The sequence below is a fragment of the Olea europaea genome, unplaced genomic scaffold (genome assembly GCF_002742605.1).
Source record: "Olea europaea var. sylvestris unplaced genomic scaffold, O_europaea_v1 scaffold1005, whole genome shotgun sequence".
NCBI lineage: Eukaryota > Viridiplantae > Streptophyta > Magnoliopsida > Lamiales > Oleaceae > Olea > Olea europaea.
The window spans coordinates 178,444-193,425 of NW_019227368.1; the positions used below are offsets into that span (position 1 = coordinate 178,444).

Sequence of the window (14,982 nt, forward strand, 5' to 3'; positions counted from 1 at the left end):
CTAGAAGAATTGGACTTCTTGCTTCGAAAAACTGAAAGAACTGGAACTAAAAAGTGTGGATTCATCCCAACTGAACTTAAAAAACTGGGCTTCTTGCTTCGAAACTCGATATGCATTCGTCAACACATCTACTGGCATCGACCGAAATGTCGATAGCCTTCCCTCAAGTGGGCTGATCATTGCATTGTCATTAGTTTTAAAAGCTATCCACTCGCAGCCTTGATCTCCGGCCTTCTTTATCACGACGAAGTTCTGTGGGATTATAATCAAATGCTTTTCTTTGACCTCGCCATCGAAAACCAGATTCACGGTGTGACCCACCACCTATAATTGGCTGCTTTCTCTAGTTATGTAGATTATAGAGTGGGCGTTGACGTTCCAATGAGGAGCCATTATCGCATTCTGTATGTACAGAAGTGTTTGATGAAATTACTCAATGAAATAATGCTTTGATAGTGGAAAAGAAATTAATTCAGTTTACCCTGTACATGACTCCTTTTATTGCACTAAGCTGCAGAAAGTTGAGGATGGGAAGTGTTTAACTATTGAGGGTGGTGAGACGGCCAGCACGAGGGTTGTAAACATCAGCGAGTGATGGGTGAGCTATGTTCTCCCTCAACCTCAGAGTGCACAAAGTTTCCTCCAAGCCATTTCGTCCTTGCTCTTGCTAGCCCTCCTGCTCCTCTTCTTAACCTTCCCGTGGGAGGACAACATTAAACCTCTCAGCTTTCACAATTCGACCTCTCTTATCCTGTTCACCTTTTAATTTCCTAATTGTTTCTGTCTCTACATTGTAAACATTCGCTAGAACTTTATCAGGAAAGCCATTGAAGATGTTGTTAATTGGGCTCTCGCCCTCGCTTTGACTCTCTTCTTGTTGCTGGCCTTGGCTTTGTTGCGGATTCCTATTTCCAGCAAGAAAGAAATTCTGAAAGAAAAAAAGTGAAAATTTCGACAAAATCCCGAATAATATTGCTTACCAACCAAGAAATTTCAGATATTCTTACCCTGAATTGGAGATCAAGCTGGTTCATTTCATTTGCAGTATCAAGAAGTGACACAGTAACAAGTAGCTCTTGCCCATTGTTGTAAAGCCAAAGAGTTATACCCGGCGGCAAGGCGAGAACATCTCCTCGTCTAAATTGTCGAACCTTCTAATGTCGGTCGAAAAATTGCTTCTGGCTCTCCGATCCTTGCTTCTGCTGCTGCATTTCTGTTTTGTATGTCTCAGCACAACCCGAAATTACATCTCCTAGAAGAAGAAACCATTTTTTTATTGGGAAAATTGCAGCAACGGTGGAGTGGGGTGCCGAGGACGGGGGGCAGGGGAAGAAGAAGATGAATAGTAGTTTTTTTATTTTTATTTGGTATATTAGTTTATTTATTTTATTATAGAATTAAATAACAAATTTACCTTTCTACCCTTTTAAGTTGGTTAAAAATTGGTCAAAATTCAATTTTATTGGTCAACTAACGGTCAAACGGACGGTTTCCATCCATTTGAACTCTCGGTGCATATTTTTGAAAGGTTTGGGACTGTGGGTGGCACAAATTAAAAGTTTAGGCAAAGTCTGCTAATAAACGAAAGGATTGGTACCTCGGCTGCAATTTTGCCTTTCTTCAAATTTATATCCACCTACCTCATTTTGATTAAGAAAATATATAATACATAGACCATAATTAACCCCTGTTTGGTGACCTTTATTTAAAAAAAAAAAAAAAAAAAAAAGGAAGAAGTTTTGAATAGAATTTTTTAGAAAAATGTATAGTTAAAAAGTAGAAAAATATTTTTGATTTATATGCAGAATATTTTATTGTGTAAATATGTGGTTGAAAATGATCATATAACAAATATATATATTTTTAAAAACAATGGACACCAAATAGAGATTAAGATATGATATGTATTAAGATATGATATGTATTCTGTTTTTTTGGCCAGAAATTGATATGACACGACAAAAGTATCCTCAAATAAAGTAATTAAATTACCTTTTAAACTAGCAAGACCATAAATGAAATTTTGAAGCTTAAAAGCTAGGAAAAAAATTTTGATTTGGAACACGCTTCGTCATATTTATTATTCTTTACATTTATTTTATGCCCGATCAAATTAATTATTATTAATTAAGCACTTGTTTGATCTCCATTATTTTTAAAATACATTTTTTCTATCTTCTTTTCAACCACACATTATTCAATAAAATAATGTTATACACAAATTCAAAGCTTTTCCTTATTTTAAATCATACTTTCTCCTTCAATTTATTATTTCAAAATGCATTCTTGGCCAAAAAATGGAGATCAAGAACTGATTTATTTATTTATTTTTCAAATAATGGGGATCAAAACTCATATACAATCTTTTCACAATAACCAATATTTGGCCCTCATTTTTCCAAAACTCGTTTTTAATCACACATTCTTTTAAAAGATAAGTTTACACGTAAATCTAAAGTTTTTCTTATTTTTTAACTACACATTCTTCAATAAAAATTATTTCAAAATGCATTTGGCCCAATAGTGATACTAATCACTATGTACGAAACACATTACACACGGTAACATGATCATTCTCAAATTCATGCAAATGCACACATCCAACGTAATAAAGTGCAGCATAAAACAATGCACTAGAATAAAGCAATCACTCGTGCAAATTGGGATTTCACACAGATGCAAATGCAATAATCAAGTTTATTATTAATAAACTCGAGTCATAATTAGATCCAGTGACAACATTCGCCCCACCTCTCACCTTTATTTTTTGCTTACCTTTCCTTTACAAATCAACAAAAAAGTTATCATTTATAACTTTTGAAATATTTTGTTACATCAAAATCCTTCTCATTTTTTCAAATAGAAAAATCTCGTTTTCCCTTGGAATCCCCAAATCAAAACGTGTAGTCATTTTTGGACATAGATTAAACAAAAAATAAAAAAAAAATACAAAAAAGAAAAAAAAAATCATAAATACACAACTCTATAACAAACAAAACAATCCTAAAGTCACAATATATAGCAGTCTAGATTTTCAAAATTTTGAGAGATTTGCGTTATCAGATCAAGGAAATGATCAAAATGGATAAGATCCAAGTGTTCTAATAGAATAATTAATTCAACAAATAGTTATATCAACAGAACCAATTTCTCACACAAAAGCAAGCCTCGCATGGTGACTTAATTGATAATTATATGAAAGAATCCATAAGCAACTTTTACCTATTAAACTTAAACACTTCAAACAGGGAAAGTAACTCCTAAATTCTAACAACATGCAATGTTACTTCACACGGTAAACCCAAACCTAATGGCCAACCCACACAATGGCCTATTAGTACTGAAATTTGAAAGTGATAAAACGGTTTATTAAGGAGACCCAATCTGCTATCCATAAATAAGGAACCCAATCTGCTATCCATAAATAAGGAGAGATGTAAATTTACTATTTTAAGACTACCACTATTCACACTAAAGCTTCTAGACACAACTATCAAAGCTCGAAATTCGAACAGCCTGGGGCAATATGGTCTAGAACCAAAGTATTGTCTAAAACTGAAAATGAACACCACCACAAGTTCTATGCGACTCCTTGGAACAAATTATCTTCAGCACAATTTTTCTAGAATAGCTGCCATGAGCCCTCAAGCTCACCCAAGCTCTCTGTGCATGGTGCTCACGAGCTACCTTATAGGGGTGCAACACAACGTACGTTCCAAGCCTACGTCTTCGCCTCGTTGCCCAAATTTGGAATATAGGCTATGTTTGGTTTGGAGAAGTCTGGTTTGGTCGAAATTGTCAATTTTAGACCCAAACAGATTGGATTTCAACATTTTTTTTTCATAGTTTGAATTAAGCAAGTTTTCAGCCTCGATTGAACCCGAAATTTATACTATTATTGTACATCTAACAACTCCAATACCATTTGTCGTGGAAATTATGCGCCAAGGATTTCGAACCATGCAATCGGACACAAAACCAAATCAAACACAGCCACTTTAAAGGTTCAACCCAAACCAAATTTCTCATTGCCCTCTTATAGAAGCAATTAACCACAAAAGAAGGAAGGAAAAAAAATGAAGCAATGGTTCAACAAAGTCACCACGAACTACTCCTCTCTTTTCACACAAACAATTACTTGACTCGGAAAAGACAAGGAAAAAATAGATTTAGGTCAAGGCAAATATAGGCCTAAGCCTTTAATTGGGCTACACAAATTGGGTCAATAAACAATATATGAAATGTGCCAACAAACCAAAGGCAAAGTAGGCTAACTCATAATGGCCGTCCAACTAATGAATGGACCACAAACAATACAAATTAATGGTTGTTTCTAATGGCCCAAAATTTTATTTATTTATTTTTTTTTTTTGGGCTTGAGCCAATCAATTTTGGTGTTGATATAATTAATGGAAAATTTCATAAATAAGAATTTAAGTATCACACCTTTCAAAATCAAGAAAACAAGTTTCAAACTTAAAAAATCAGATTTTTATTAAAATTTATTTATGATTTAATTAATTAATTAACTAAATATATTTAAGTCACAAATCTATAAAATTTGATCACAAATTATCAATTTAATTAGTCATTTATTATTTTTTGGTCACAAATCAGAAACTTTATGTTGCAAATTATGTTACGATCACAATTCAAAAATTTGGTAGGTCACATTTTTGTTCATCGTTTACAAATAAAAAAATTAATCAATCACGAATTAATTTATAGTTACAACTCATCAAATTATTGGTCATAAATCAAAAAATTTATGAGTCACATATCATTTTTCGGTCACAAATCATAAATTTTATAGGTTAAGATTATTCATTGGTCACAGAATCAAAATTTTTATTTGTCACAACTCATTTATTCATTGCAAATTGTTAGATTAATCGTTTAAGATTAATTTTTTTGTCACAACTTAATCAATTGTAGTCACAGTCACAATTTTTAGGTCACATATTACAAATTAACTAATTATTAGTCACAATCGACCAAATAATTGGTCACAAGCTAATGCAAACCCATGTAGCAAGAACACTACGAAACCCGCAAAAGAATGAAATCGAACCCAAGAAAGTTCCAAACAATAAGGTTTATGGATTTGACTAAAAAATAATGAATCAAACAACCAACACAATCACAAGGATATGATGTCCTTTTGATTACAAGATTTATGAAACCAAAACCCGATTTTGTAAGATCGATCTAATAAATTATTGAACTAATAAACCAAGACAATTACAAGAATACCTTGATCCCATGATCACAAAAAAAACTATGAATCTCCCTTGATTGGTGAACGCCACAAGATTAATTTTGATAAGTTCGTTGATTGTTCATGAACAAGAAGAACGTAATCCTGCCTCTCAATTAATTCAATATCAAATGTCTTCTTACAATTATGAAGAAAATTCCTATTTATACTAAAAACCTTGGGAATAATCAAAATTCTAAAACCTATTTTAAAAGGAATAAAATTCTATGTATAGTGTCCAACACGGAAGGAAAGTCCAAACAAATAAATTAGTTACCAAAATCATGTGTTTAAAGCATAATAAAAGACTCAACGCGAAAATGGAATGATTTGCCCCGAATCACATCATCCCCATCCTTTTCGAAAGGATTCGTCATCGAATCTGAAACTTCAAAATCAAATTTGCACTTCCGGCCTTCAAGGTTTGCAATTCTAGGGAATGTTTTATGCTTCCCTCTTTTAGCATTTTGAAACAAGCTCATCTTCATGTCCGGCTTTCCATCTGCTAAAGCCTTATCCAACCTTTGCTTGGAAATCTGATGCTCCGCCAAATGGTTGTTGAATGTTCCTTTAATGCCTATAAAGTCCTCCCATTTAAACGTATCAATTGGATATTCAAATGGTGATACTCCTTTTAGAAAGCCCTCATGCAATAGACTTTCACATTCCTGCATCAAAGATAAATTCAAGCTGGGGTAGAATGTGTTAGTCCTCACCAACTCACTCTCAAGCTCACATTTTTCTGCATAGAGACTCACTTTAGCATTTTCTCTCCTCTCCTTTTGTCTCTCTTTTGTTTTTCTCTCATCACTACCCCTCAACCTGATTTGATCTTGACGTACTTGCTGAGGTGTCAAAGGCACAAGTGTAATAGGTATTCCATCCTTTACAAAGCTGTACCTATTCCTGAACCCATCATGTTTCACCCTCCGATCAAATTGCCATGGCCTACCTAATAATATGTGACCCGCAAGCATTGGCACTACATTAAAAACCGCCTCATCGTTATATTTCCCAATTGACAAATTAAGCAATATCCTCCTATTAACATTAACCTCTCCTCGTTCATCTAACCACTGCAATTAATATGGCTTAGGGTGCTTTGTCATCTCCAATCCCAATTTCTTAACAAGTACGATGCTAGCTATATTAGTGCAACTACCTCCGTCGATAATCAAGTTGCATACCTTATTATTGATGTGGCACCATGTATGGAAAATATTCTCCCGCCACTTCTCTCCATCAACCTTAATTTGTGCATTGAGTGCACGCACCAAGACAAGCACTTCTTCTTTAACCAGATACTCCACTACGTCACCATCACTAACATCTTCTAACTTGGGCATTCTATCTTCAACACTGTCACTTACCACTTTCCCACTATCCTTCAAGATCATGGCTCGTTTGTTTGGACATTGAGAAGTAATGTGTCATGTTCCCAAACATTTGAAGCACTTTATATCCCTACTCCTGGATTGTTGTGGTTCCGCCTTCGGTGCAGTCTTGCTAGCATTATCATCCTTTTCACTAGGTGGTTCAATTTTGTTGTTGACGACAGCCCCATCAACCTTCTCTTCATCCCATTTAGACCTCCAAGATGATGTGGATTCCTAAGTCCCCCTTTTCTCTTCAACTGCTTTTCCACTTTCATAGCCACGTGCAATATGTCTTCTAACTCCGCATAGTGCTGCAACTCCACTACATTGGCAATATCCCGATTCAACCCATTCAAGAACCGTGCCATGGTGCTTTCCCAGTCCTCTTCCACATTCGCTCTAGTAATCAATATCTCATCTCCTTGTGATAATCCTCTACACTCTCCTATCCCTGATATAGACTCTGCAACTTTTGATGGAGTTCCTTATAGTGGTGACCAGGCACAAACCGTTTTCTCATCACTGCTTTCAACTCATCCCAAGTAGTTATCTCTTTCTCCATATTCCTTCTCCTTGACATCACCACTTGATCCCACCAAGTTATGGCATAGTTAGTGAATTCAAGAATTGTAAACTTCACCTTCATATCCTTTGAATAGTTATAGCATTCAAAAGTTAGCTCCACCTTTTTCTCCCACTCTAAATAATCCTCTAGCTCACTCCTACCCCTAAACATCGGAATGGAATTTTTATGTTGCCCATACCTCCATCATCATCCGTTATGTCTACTGCTTCTTTCAAACCTATCACCTCTATTCCTGAATCTTCCCATCTCAACTTCTTCAAATTCATCCTCATCCCACTCACTATCATATCCATATTCATTTTGCACCTCCACCCTAGGTTCTCGTCTAACCGACCTCCTAGCATGTGGTATGTCTACCCGTTGATTCTAACTAATGTTTGTAATCGTGCGTCTAGCCTGTCCAATCTATTCTTCACATTGATTATCTTGCGCTCAAAACGCTGCATCATATCATCTGCCATGTTATTTTGATTTTACATCCTGCTCGAAGTGGATCCTTCCCATTTTGACATTTTGACATTCTGCTTCACAGAGTTTTTCACTCGGGAATTCCCTCAATTTTGGTTTTTACCCTCAATTGATCTCACCGTTCAGCCTTTTTCCACTCAATTGCTTTCAATCAATGTCTCCAAGAACAGTTTCGAACTCAATACGAATATTTTTTATGGAATTCAATTGGAAAAGTTTGGATGAGAAGTAATTTAATACAAAAAGTGGTTCTTGAATTTTCAGTTTGAACAATATATTATTTTTTTGACTCAAAATAAAAAAAATAGGAATTTGAATTTTTTTGGACTGGTACGGATTGAACAGTACGGAATGAACATAATTTTTTTTAAACACAAAAACACTAAATTGCCAAAAGACTTTCAGATCTAAGACTCAAATGAATAGAAAACACAAAGAACATGAAAGAAAATGCGGAAAACAAAAAAAGAACAAAGACTCAAACAAAGTTTAAAGGATATAATCTTGATTTGTTTTGTTGGAGCCCCAGCTTTGATACCATCTGATTCGAAGCAACATAGCAGGAACACTACAGAACCCGCAAAAGAATGAAATCGGACACAAGAAACTTCCAAACAATAAGGTTTATAGATTTGACCCAAAAATAATGAATCATACAACCAACCTAATCACAAGGATATGCTGACCTTTTGATTACAAGATTTATGAAACCCAAACCCGGATTTGTAAGACCGATCCAATAAATTATTAAACCAAGAAACCAAGACAATTATAAGAATACCTTGACCTTGTGATCACAAAAAAATATACGGATCTCCTTTGATTGGTGAACGACACAAGATTAATCTTGATAAATTCGTTGATTGTTCATGAAGAACAAGAAAAAAGCAATTCTGCCTTTCAATTAATTGAATATCAAGAGTCTTATTACAATTATGAAGAAAATTCCTATTTATACCAAAAACCTAGGGAATAATTAAAAAGGAATTAAAATACTAAAAACTATTTTAAAAGGAATAAAATTCTATGTATAGTGTCCAACACGGAAGGGAAGTCCAAACAAATACATTAGCTACCAAAATAAAGTGTTCAAACTATAATAGAAGACTCCGTGTGAAATTGGAATAATTTGCCCCGGATCACATCACAAGCATCCAACCCCATTCATCCCACTTATGATCACCACAACCACCTTTACTATCACCATTACCGCCCCGCTACCTCCAAAATATAGAAGCTACCACCATCGCCACCACTTCAGCAACCCAAAACCATGCCTCACCACCATCAACAACCTGCACCACTGCCACGACCACCTCTACCACAACACCATCAATGCAGTAGAAAATTTGAAAAAAAAATGAATTGCACACCACCGTTGCACCGCACACCACCACTACCACCACTATCGCACCATACATCACCACCATAGCAACCACAGCCACGACTACAAAACCACCATTACAGCACCAAACACCATCGAGCAACACAACACAACCACAAAATCCCTAACCTTGCCACCACCTGCACCATATTCCCACACCATAGCCACCATCCCAAAATCACTCCACAATCACCACAAATTTAGATCCAACATCTCTGAAACTCCGATCGACTTCTACCACCGCAGAAACGGCATTCATGCCGCTAGCAACGCCGCGCAAAATCGACACCACAATCATCATCGCAACCTTACCATCACTACCACCAAAACCACTGATGTAGCAAAGAGGAATGGAGTGGCGAAGAAAAAGACAAGAATGGCGGAGGGTAGCCTTGATCAGTGAGATTCACTGGCAAGAAGGTCGAGACGGAGATAACATCATCGTCTTGGCTACAGAGACAGATCTTGCTAGGTCTAACGTAGCCGATTAACTGCCGATTGATAATTGGGGGCGGGGGGAGAGAGAGAGAATGGAGGTCGAGAAAGAATTTAATTTTATTAGGGCTTGGGATTTTGGTTAATAAAAGTATTGATTAAAATAAAATTTCTGATTTTTGAATTGTTAAGCTTGCAATCTGATTTTAGAATGTTAAATTTTTAAAGTATGATTTTTTGTGATTTCCACTATAATTAATCCAACTTGTTTTAATAGCATCATTTGGATTGATTGGGTATGAAAACCCAACAATAATTATATAAACAACCTTGCTATAGGTACAGGCCTACCGAACACTCACATTCAAAAGCGGGAAATGTTTTTTTTTTTTTTTCAATATTTTATACATGGGCCCAGTCTCATGTGAGTGAGAATTCAAAAATCTGTAAAAAATTTGGCAAAAATTTTCTGTACTTGAAGAATTTTTGTTATATAAATAATTTCTTTATTTCCATACATTTAGAGTAGACGACAAGGCGATAGGATTAGCCGATAACTGGGAGATGCAAGGGAGAAGATTTAATGACAGAATACTCGACGAGAATTTATCAAAGTTGAACAATGGGAGGTATCCTCAAAATTAAACAAGATTGGGATACCTAACCTCAAATTTAAACACGTTGCATCTTGAGATCGGAACAATCCACTTTTGTACCAGCATCGTTGGCTATTGTGTAATTTTTTTTTTATTGTAATTTCCCTTCAATCTTTCCTCTCGTTGACTCTGAATAAAATATAAGTACCAATGCTATAATTTTTCACCAATAGTCACGGTTCAAGAAAAATGTGAGTCTAATTATAGAAACATTTACTATTGAGAATATATTTGCTTTCAATTAGCAAATTTGAAGACCTAGTTCTAATGCAATTACTTCGTCCATTTCATTCCAATTCAATTAAATTAAACATTTAGACCGGACAGTTTTCAAGGAAATGATGATTGGAAAAATGTTAGGATTTAGTACGAATATTGCGCTTGCAATAGATACAAGAATATTTACATCCACAATCTCATTGAATTTAATCCCATAGAGATCACAAATAATATTGAGTTGGAGGAAGAAAATCATAAAGAAACAAAGTATATAGAAGTACATAGAAAACTAGTTCTTTTGATTTCTGATAAAAAATAATAATATTCTGTTCCGATCTTTAAGCTTCTAAATGCTTCACATTTAACTCATAAAATCAAGGAATAAAATTCGTTAAAGATTCTTTCTAAAATTCCAACACACACACACACACACTCATTATGATTTTTTGAGCAATATCTCTCGATTTAGTAAGATTGTTTGAAGTCTAGGGTCAACGTAAAAATAAAAATTTCTTTAACATAAAATCAAACTTTTTAGTCATTTTAGTTTGATTTTTCATCATATTCTTTCACATCTTCTCAAATCTTATCCAAACCTGATCTAGATTAATCTTGTTACCTCTGGATCCTAATTAATTAAAATAAATAATTAAACAACGAAAAATTTTATATTGATTAAATTATTTTGTGGACGTGGTGTCATGGTATATTATTTAAGCGAGGTCCTTTTTATTTATTTATTTATTTTTCTAGTGTGGATGTAAGAGAAAGGTCGTGAGCATGAAATATGGAGAATAATTATAGTGCAAAGTTGATGTGGAGTTCTCTACTGAGATGATGATATAACATTACAGAGTTTATCAAGTTAGAAGCAACAGATCTCAATTATATATATATATATAGGGAAACGTTCCTCCTACATATAGATTTAACAAGTATTTTTGACAAATAATCATGACATTTAGATTAAGCAAATCCAACGATTAGTATCTCATGGATCTCAAGTGGTTATAACTTATTTTCCCATTATCTTAGTGAAATACATATTGACTGTTGGATTTGCTTAATTTAAAGGTCACGATTCTTTGTCAAAAATACTTGTAAATCCATATGTAGAAAGAACGCTCCCCATATATATATATATATAGTCGAGGCTGGGCAAAATCGGCACTTGAGCATTAAAATTCTGTGCTCTAGGGAGACCGGTCATGTGGCAGTCAAAACTTGATTTTTGATGGGAGACTTTTAGGACTAATAGGTCACTATAAACACGATTTATTTACACCTTATTTTGGTGTCTATACATATTAAACCTTTATACATTATATAGGAGCTTGGAGAAGATCGAATTACACAATTTTACATATAGGGTATAATGATTCGAAGAAAATGAAATGTGGATTTTGAAATTGATGCTTGAAGGTTCTACAACCTTATCTTTTCGTCTATTTTCTTTATCCTAGTGATGATGAACTCAACTTTTATTTATTTGATTACTTCTGTGTAGCTAAATTTTCATTAGCTAGGATGATGTGCAACTTGTACTTCTGAAGTTTTAGTTAAAATTTACATTTTTCACTTCAAGTAAGAGTTTTGATTAGTTGCTTATTGAATTTATCACTTGCAATTATTTGATCAATAGTTGCATAATTTATAGATTATATTGATACCGAGAGATAACATACATGTTTAAATCGAACAAGTAGTAAAGTAGATTCCAATGGAGGATATAAATATATCGCTATGGTATATGGATCTTTAGTTGATATTTGATCTGTTCAAAATGCATCTTTACTAATTATTTGCAACTTTCACGGAGAGATATATGGAAAATCGACAAGTAAAAATGATAGATTCACTTTAATCGAGAGAAATTGTCAAATGATTTAGGGACAAGTCAACATAAATTAATATTTTCAATTACGTGATTATTTTATTTAATATGGATAAGTGTTGGCGAAATCAAAATCTTAGTGCCTCTCTTATATTCGAGTTTTACTCCAAAATTCTAATTCAAGATTTAATTAGTTACTTTTCGTTTAAAAAATCACAATTAACACAAATTTGACATAATTCGGTTAAGTTTAGTAGTTAGATATAAATCTTCTTGATATAGAAAATCTATTCACACTTAAATATTTTTTCACGATACGGTGCACTTGTGGATTTCAAACATTCAACCATCATCAACCTAAACTAGACATGATATAATCAATCATACAGCTTCCTCCACCAATGATTAATATGTTATTCGGCTTTATTATGGGACCAATATATCGTATAATTTCATGAACATTAGCATAATCCTCCCCTTGTCCGTCTTTGTAAGGTTTTAAGGTGAACCGTATGGCGGTTGGAAAGTACTATATATATTGTAGCTCAAAATTTCTTTTTGCTAATTATTGTAAAACTATAAGATATATATTGATGATTATGCGATCTTATCATCATACTTAGATAAGTCTTATCAAATTTAGGAAGTATATTTCTTTATAATTATAACTCTTATTTTAGACCCTATAAATACGAGTTTTGATTCTCAATAAGCTATACAATTAAGTTTTAACTCTTATATTGGCTTCTCTCTCTTTCTTTTCTCTAGTTTATTATACGTTATCATCATGAAAATTAAGCCAATGAACCTTTCAATCGCATCACCATCTTGATGGTCATGCTCCTCGTTATTTAGATCCTCGAATCGAATTGGATTTACATTCTGATGCCCGTTACAGACCTTTGCAGAAGTGGCTTCTTTAGTGTATAGGAATCCGTTGATTCCTTCTCTACATCACTTGCCTCTCCCAAGGAACGAAAATCGCCTCAGAATTTTACAGCTTCAACCTCACCAAGTACATTACCTGGTGTAACCGGGACAAGTCTATACGGCTGAGCCAACTCAGCTTCGTTACAACCAGAGTGGGGTGGAGGCAATAATGTTAGTTTTCCTTCCATGAAGTTCGGTATTTCAATGACAAAACCGAATCTAAATGTGGTCCACATATTCCAACTGCCTTTCCCACGTTTTGTTCGGTTGAAAACTGCTCCATGATGGATAGAGCATATATATATTCAGGTTTTTCCACCGGTTGGGTCCCTAAGCCTTTCAATCTCCTACAGTTGAAAATACGCCATCTAATTGAGGTTGAGTCAGGTTTAGAAGCACCAAATCGGAATCCTTGAACGTGTGTGAATAGTAATGGCTGGAGGTATGTTTCCGATTCCATTTTATTCCGCATTTGATCTGAATGTTGTTTTGTTAATTAAAGCATGTTTAGATCGTTTAAGCAAAATTACATTTGGTATTAGAGCTTCATGTTTTTGCCTCTGCCTTGTTTATTATCAACTTGCACACTCTCTGTAGAAAAATGTCATTTTCGATTTGGTCGGTTTTATGGAAACTGAGATTAGGAATCATTAGGAAATTGATTTATGAGATTTTTGATATAAAATTTGCAAAATTTGGTGGTCGGAATCATGAGATATGACTGGGTTTTTCATTCGGGTTGAAACCGGATCTAAGTGACCCGGCACTTGAAGAAGACGATCTATTCATTATTAAAAAAAAAAAATCCCTAGCATTTCAGAATTTTGCAGGAGATTTGCAGATTCCTTTTGCTTTAAAATATTAATTTATGTTATAAAAGGACTATATGGCTGCCACTTGCATGAAATATATGTTTGTATTGAATATGAAATGACCGACACATGCACAACAGCCGACATTTATGACCATATTGTGGCAAACTTGCATGAAAATTATACTAACTTGCATGAAATGAGCAGCCAACTTGCATGAAAAAGGAAAGGTTCAGTATTGTTTAATATTATTATTAATTTAATATCTTGAACCTGCTGCAAAGTGGGTGATGTTTAAATTATTTATTTATGTTGTTTGTATGTACAAATTTTGTGGTTTATTATGCATACATTATTAAGTTAAATAATTTATACACATTGAAATTAATTCTAATGGAGGGCTCTTTATGAATTTAATTTGGATATTGATGTGCTTATATTATTTATTTTCGTTATTTGTGTGAATAATTTATTATACATGCATATTAAGTTGAATAATATTAGTACATTAATGTCCAGGTTTATATTTGCATTGCATATGGTTTAGCAATAGTTTGAGCCTAAGAATTTAGTTAATGTTTGGTGATCCATATAGTTTTAATTAATTAAGGAATAGCCACAGTATCTTTAATTGATTGAAATTATATATTAAGGTTCATTTGGGATCACATTTGGAGAACAAACATTAATTGTGATTAATCATAATTGATATGGTAAATCTTATCCCACATGAATTTTTATCATATTATATGTGATTAATTAGGATAAAATATCAAACTATATTTTCTAATTTGCCCACAGGAATTAGAAAAGAGAACATAATTTGATAGTTTTATTGTGAAGTTAAGATGAATCTAATTGAATTAGAATTTTAGCCCACAGGCAAGTTTTATGTCGCTAGATTCATGTTTTGCAGGTTTTTACATTGGTAAAACATGTCATATATTATTTTAGCTTCAAATTTTGTAATAATGAGCATGTATGTTTGAAATGTTGCAGTTATTCAACCAATTAATTTCTCTGAT

At 33.8% G+C, this 14,982-nt stretch overlaps 1 pseudogene; it reads right to left on the reverse strand.

Annotated features, from left to right (window-relative positions):
- On the reverse strand, nucleotides 1–6,654 carry LOC111372515 (annotated as a pseudogene).
- Nucleotides 6,655–14,982: the final 8,328 nt, after the last annotated feature.